The following is a 7,058-nucleotide window of genomic DNA, read 5'->3' as shown; positions in this document are numbered from 1 at the left end:
AGTTTGGAGAAGGCGACGGCTCCTTCTCCAAACTTCGGTAACACTGTTGTTTTTGATATTGAATGTATGCGTGGCGAAGCATTCGAAATGCAGCTGAGTGAGGTTGCGCCGAGCCCTTTTTGTTTTGTTGTTTTGGTTTGCTTTGTTTCATCTGCCAGATGAAAGTTTCTCTGAGAGTATGGGCTCGGTGAGGTCAGGGGTTGAAATGAATATTAATATGTATATTGGCATGGTTCATGATCTCCTTGACCTCAGCCTGCTCTTTAACCCCAGCTGGCCATGCCGGGAAGCTAACCTACTGGTCTTCAGAGAAATGCTCTGACTTGGACAGCAGCTTTTCGATTGGCTGGTGATATGTTCAGATTTGTTAGCGAGTTTAAAGGCTAATCAATAACCTTCCCCCCCCTCCCAAACCTTCCCCACATTTTGGCCGTTAAACTCTAAAAAAAACAAAAAATAAAATATCAGTTTGTTTACTTTTTCTGGGTTTTTTTGTCACCTTTGTGTGTGTCTCCTGAAGGAGAGGAAATTTGTTACTGATGATTGTAAAAGAGTTTGCGTGTGATAAATGCACTGTGTTATTTCCTGCGGTATGAGTACAATCGAACTAAGTTTTTGTATGTATCAGACTGAGAAAACGGGGTGGCTTTATTTTAAAAAAGGCAAAAAAGAGAAAAATAAGAAAAAGCTAGAATCCAATTTCTAAGTTTGTTTAACTCCCCCCCCCTCCCCTTTTTAAAAAAAATCTGAACGAAAGTCGAGAATTGTCTTAAAGCGAGTTTCTGCCTGTGAGCTTAGTGACAAATTGAGTGTGTGTGTGTGTGTGTGTGTGTGTGAGAGAGGATACAGCGGCGGTGCTCTTTTCATGTCAGCTCATGTTTAAATTGATTTCTCTGAGAATATTAACGGAACGGGCTTCCTCAGGCTCTGCCCGCCTGGATGTGTGCTCGCCTGGCACGGACAAAGGTGCTAATTCAGGCGACGGTACATGGCGAGCAGCACGGCTCTGTGCGCGCGTGTAGGTGTGCGTCTGAATGGCCGCACAGTTTGTGCTGCCGCAGAGAGTGTTAGAGAGAGAGGGAGGCCAGACAGAGCGTTTCACACACGCTTGGGCGATTCATTCACCCATCACTGCAGTGAGCACACATACATGCGCTAATACGCATTTGGGGGCTGTCAGCTGCATCAGCTACAGTACACCAGAGCGACGTGGGAATTAAAGGGGAATCGCATCGAAGCGATACGTTTCAGATACATTTTGTGTTTGAGGAGAATGCAGCAGATAGAAAAGTGGCTCAAAGTTGTGCGCGTCTGTTTGAAAGTGAAATTCCTGGCTTTATAAGTGCTTATAATGACAAAAAAAGGAAAGCTGCTAAATGATAGAAATCAGAGAAAAATGTTGGCATAGAAACAACCCTGAAAGTCATTGCAGTCATGGTTGCTTTTGGTACTTGTGTGTGTGAGTGGTAGCTTTCAAGAAAAAAAAAGAACAAGAGTGCAGAAGTAGATCTTTTCTTTTTTTAAAAAAAAAAAACTGACCTTCAGCTTTGGCAACGCAGCTGAATACAGTCATCAAGAAAACCCTGGAAAGGGCTTTCTGCTCTTGTTCAGTTTGAAGTTGAATGCAGGTCCAGAGGAACTTTTGATTTAGTCCCACTGGTACTCTGATCATCAATGCCATTGTGCTGTCTGAAATGGATGTTCAGTCTGTTTTATAACCAGCTTTTAATTTCAGTCCTTTAATCTTGCCTGTTCAAATCAAAGCAGTGGCAATCAATAACAATGAACTAATAACTAGAGCCTGACTGATACATATTGATTGGGCAATATTGGCCTCACAGGTGAATCTGTATTTCCATATATGTTATTCCTTATTGAAAAAGAAAATCATCCTTGAAGCGATGTAGAAATGGAAAGAGAGCGACTTCCATTTTATTGTTTACAATATTCTTAGCGGTCTCAAAGCGCAGTGCTAGCTAGTTTGTGAAATGCATTGTTGTATCACACAGAGCGCAGACTTTGGTTGGTGGTTCGCTAAGCAGCAGGAGGAGAGAGATGCATCTGACTCTCTGAGGGGAGTTTTTGTAGGTGGTGAAGATCTGTGATTGTGAAGTAGCGCTTTTTGCTAGGAGTTTTTTTTTTTTTTTTGAGGAAAAGGTCAGTAAATGGCGCTAAATGTTCCAGCAAAGTCACTAAGTTGGCAGTGAGGTGAACTGCAGTGTGACAGTTGGTGCTGCAATGGAGAGGACTGAGACTGTATATACCTGCACATCCAGAAAAATATGTGAAAATCTTTATCCTGCTATAACTTGTAATTGAATAGACAGCACAGGCGTGCACTGATGCTACTCTTTCAGTCTTAAGACTGAATCAAGACTGAAATAGTGCTGCGACTGGTGCTGACAAGAGACAGGCGAGGTCAAATAATATTAATGGAGTTAATGGAGATAACCCTGTTACATTACTCCAAGTTTAATAAAAGCTTTCTAACAATTGTTAAAGCAAACCTAATGAGAGTGACGGAAGAACTTTTTATTAGATTTAGTCAAAGTTAAGAGTAGCAGGCTTGAAATGCCTCCAAACAGAGCAATTAAGAATGGAACCAAATGGATCAGCCCACGATCAGACCAGTATCAAACCTAAATAGCAGATTAATGCATCCTTGATCTCAGTTTTCATTGTTCCTCTAAATCCCAGTGTCAGTCAGGCTTTGCTAAAATCTTTTGTCACTTTAAATATTCCCCCTTTCTTAATTCCTGTCTTCCTGCGTGCGTTACTTTCAATTTTCCACTGTGACAAACACATCAAAAATGTGGATTTTTTGTTTTTTGAGCACGGCAAAACCCAAACGGGACACAGGTTTTATTTCTTTTTCCTAATCATACGTGGCCCGTGTTTTTGCGATAGAAGAAACCTGAAGCACCTTAATGCTAGTGAAGTGGGCAAGTGGAGACATTTGAACTGTTTAATATCATTGTCACAGTTTCATATTGCTGTTGTGACTCTACCCACCGCCCACACACACACAGACACACACTCGCACACGCAAAGCAAAGAGTCTGTAGTCAGACCGTCTCTTAAGCGAAACGCAGAAACAACCCTGTACAAGATCTTAGTGTGGAACCAAATAAAGCAACCTCTGGGGCGTGTTGAACGAAACCAGTTTTTATAGATCAGTGTTATGAAAAAAATGTGTCTGCTTTTTAAAACCTGTTTTATGAGGAAAGATGTTTACGTGTTTGTTTGTTTTTTTAATATACATATTTAGATGTAAATCAAAGGCTATTAGTCAAAGAACCCTTAGTCTTGAGACAAGCACCTAAAGGCCAAGAGGAGGAAGTGGGGAGGCGCCTTGCCCCACCCTCTGTGATGGACCACATGGTACGATCCACAGAGACTCTACCAAGTTCGATACCTGGGGACAGAACAAGTGTGAGATATAAACAAGGAAAGAAAAAGAGAAAGATATAGGATGGAGGGGGGAGGGGGGAATAGGAGACAGTTTGCACTTTTTTTGTTTTGCTTTCTTTTTCCGTGGTTTGGATCATTCGCAGTGTTTTGTGTAAGAGCACTGTCTTAAATGAGGGAATCAAAAAAAATCTGGGAGAGATGGAGAGGGAAGGAGAGGACAGTCTAAGCCTCCGTAGAGAAGAGGGACGGATGAAGAGCGGGGGAGGGGGGGGAGGGTGGTGGCTGGGACGCTCGGATGATTTGGTGTGAATGCATGCATGCATACGGCTGTGTATGTACGTGTGTGTGCCTCGGTGTGTAAGTGTGTGTGTGTGTGGTTTCTTGCAGGGTGGGTTGGGGAGCTGTTTGTAAAGGCTTTGTGTGTGTGTGTGTGTGTGTGTGTGTGTGTGTGTGTGTGTGTGTGTGTGTGTGTGTATCTGTGGGCGAACAGAATGTGTGGGTGTGCTTTTAACGTGTGTGTGTGTGTGCGCATATTAATGTATGTATGCAGTTTTTTTCCTCTCCTCTCGCTTCCCTCTATCTCCATTTATGGCATGTTAATGTCTGCCTCCTCACTAGAAAGAGCTTTTGACAGTGGTACTGTGTGTGTGTGTGTGTGTGTGTGTGTGTGTGTGTGTGTGTGTGTGTGTGTGTGTGTGTAATGCGCATGCCTATGCCAGGCTGGGTCTGCGTCTCGATCTATGTGCTGCATACGTGTGTGTCTGGCTTCATGGGGCGACTGCGCATGTCTGTCACTGTGTGTGGGTGGTTTGGGTGCTCAGCTCTGCAAGGTCTGTGTGTGTGTGTGTGTGTGTGTGTGTGTGGGTGGTATGTGCACAGAGGTTGAGATGAGTGGCTGTTTGTTTTTGTCTGCCTCTGAGAGCGGCATACCTTTCTTTTTCCCCCTGTCTCACACACACACACACACACACCTGCAGAGTGACATATACACAGCACAGAGTCTGTATATGTGTATGATATCAAACGTGCAGATGTGTTGCGGGCACGCTGCATGTCATGACTACAGCTCGACTCTTCCTGGATATTTTTTTAAAAACATAAAAATCACTTATAAGTAACGCAAATCTCCAACACTCAGATTTTTTTGCAATAGGGGATTTTTAATCTACAAATTTCCTCCCAGATGTCCAGTTGCTGCTGCCTTTAAACATCCTGTACTCCTGCATGGGACAGCAGCAAAACTGCAGCCAGGACTCTGACACTTCCCACCCCCCTCTCCTCCTCTCCCCACCCCTTTCTTCATCTCTCGATTGTTTTTTCTCTCGTCTTCTTCCCTCCCTCTTTTCTCCGTGTCCTCGGCTGTCTCTCTGTTTTCCATTCTCTTTGTTTACATCTTTCTGTCTCGCCGCCTCTTTATGTATACATTTCTCTCTCTCTCTTCTTTGCTGCCGCCCTAGGTCGCTCTCACACGCGCGCACACACACACACACACACAAAGGAAGCAGCTAAATAGTGTGGGTCCCTTGTTGCTTCATTACGTGAACCATCATTTTCCATCGACCACTGCTTCATTTCTGTCTCGACTCCATTTTCTTCACAGAATGCAAATCCCTGCCAAACTCTCCCCTCCTGTATATCTGTATCCACTTCTGTGTGTGGGTCTGTGTGTGTAAATCTGTGTTTGTGTGTGTGTGTGGGTGAGCTGTCTATAACAACAAGAGAACAGGCTGCCAAATATGTTGCTGCATGCGTGCGTGTGTGCATACATATGAGCTATTCGAATGCAAATCTGAAACTAATTGGGCGTAGGTACATTTGACCGGGCACGTCAGTGCTGTGTGTGTGTGTGTGTGTGTGTGTGTATATGTGTGCGCGCGTGGACGCCGTGGTCCGACTGTCTTCTTTTGTTTTAACCGCACCTTTTAATAATCACACTATTGATGAGGAAGGTCTATCTGTCCCCATATTCCCTTGGCTGCTGTGGGCAGCCAATCAGAGTGTCCACATGAGAGACGCAGCCAATCATGAGGTGAATATCAACCAGACTGTTGAACCAAGTGACCAAGTGAGAAATAATTATAATTATCTAAGACTTGAGCGGTAAGGGGAAGAGGAGGAGGGGCAGGCGGCGGTGGTGCTGCTGTTCTTCTTGAGGAGGAGATGTTTGTTAAGAATCTCCCAGGACAGACGAGGCATTGCGGCATTCTGCCGTCACACGAGCAAAGCCTCAATCCAGACAAAGACACAGGAGTGAGAGGAGAGAGGGAGAGAGAGGAGACTAATGACAGGGAGGAGGATGTGGTGATTGTCTCTCCGTGGCCCTGTGCCACCACGATAAATACTTAGGTGCTTGTTTGTTTATGTAGCGTGACATTTTGCAGAAGGGTGGGGTTGGGGCTTGAATGAATAAACGGTAGATTTGCTTAAATCTCTTAAAAAGACTTGATAAGAAGAGCACCCAGTTAGTGGACGCCAACGGGGATCCAGATAAAGATGTGAGCTTTCAGCGCCTTTTTTTTTTTTTTGAACCCCACAAAGTTAAAATTGCACTAATTTTTAAAATATTTAAGTAATACCTTTAATGTCCAGAAACAGATTTGGCTGAATTCTTTTAAAGCACTGCAGTGTGATGTGTGACAGTGTGAGGCCATTTGAGCTTCGTAATAAGGGGCAGTGTGAGTTTACAGTGTTTCACAGTACACTGAAACACAACTTTATTTTCTACCTGTGACCTCTTAAGCAAAATATCACCTCCATATTCATTATATGGCAAACTGTGTGCAAGAACCAGAGCTGAAATGATCAATCGATCAGCATAGCATGAATCAGTTTATCAGCTGAATCATCAGAATCACTGGTTCCCACTTCTGTTCTGCTTCCAAATGTAAATATTTGCTTGTTTTTGTCCTTTCCTCGGTGATGCTCAATTGAATATCATTGGATGTTTGGACTGTTTGAACGAGGCAGTTTAAAGGGCTCTGGATGCACCACTGTATCAATATTTGCCTTGCTGACCGCCATTGGCCCATCCACAAATAAGATGACATTTCCCGATGGCACCGGCCAATCTTTATCTGTCGTTCCATCAATCTTGCACTGGCTAAATGTTAAAAGATGAGATAACAAGCTGAACGCTTGGCTTTTATTAAAATAATAATAAAAGCCAAATAGTAACAGAGAAGTCATCTGCCATGTAAAGGAGCAACTCTTATCATGAGCTGTCTTCCAAATTGTTTGTAGAAACATCAAGACTGTCCCAGAAGTGGCATCAAAAAGGAGAACTCTAGACGTAGTCCTTGAATGATTCAGAATTCGGAAAAAAGCAATAATATGTGTAATTATGTAGCAGAGAGAGGTTTTGTATCCTTTTCATATAAGAACATCCTACACAGGATCATAGGTTGGGAGATACTAGTTGCTTTTGTACCTTAGTTTTGGTAACAACGGATGATGTACCCCACTTTTTACACAAATTGCGGGGCCTTCATCACTCATAGAGCTCCATTTTTAGGGTCTTTTTTCTTTATGTCCTGGGAATTAAGTTCTTCCTCAACATTCGAGGAACTTTCAGTGAGGAAAATGTAATGTGGTTAGTCAGGACATAAGTGTACTTTGAGCAGCTGAACATGCAAATGCAGGGCCAGCAA

Source organism: Pelmatolapia mariae, linkage group LG6 (genome assembly GCF_036321145.2).
Source record: "Pelmatolapia mariae isolate MD_Pm_ZW linkage group LG6, Pm_UMD_F_2, whole genome shotgun sequence".
Classification (NCBI taxonomy): Eukaryota; Metazoa; Chordata; class Actinopteri; order Cichliformes; family Cichlidae; genus Pelmatolapia; species Pelmatolapia mariae.
This window is presented reverse-complemented; position numbering follows the sequence as displayed.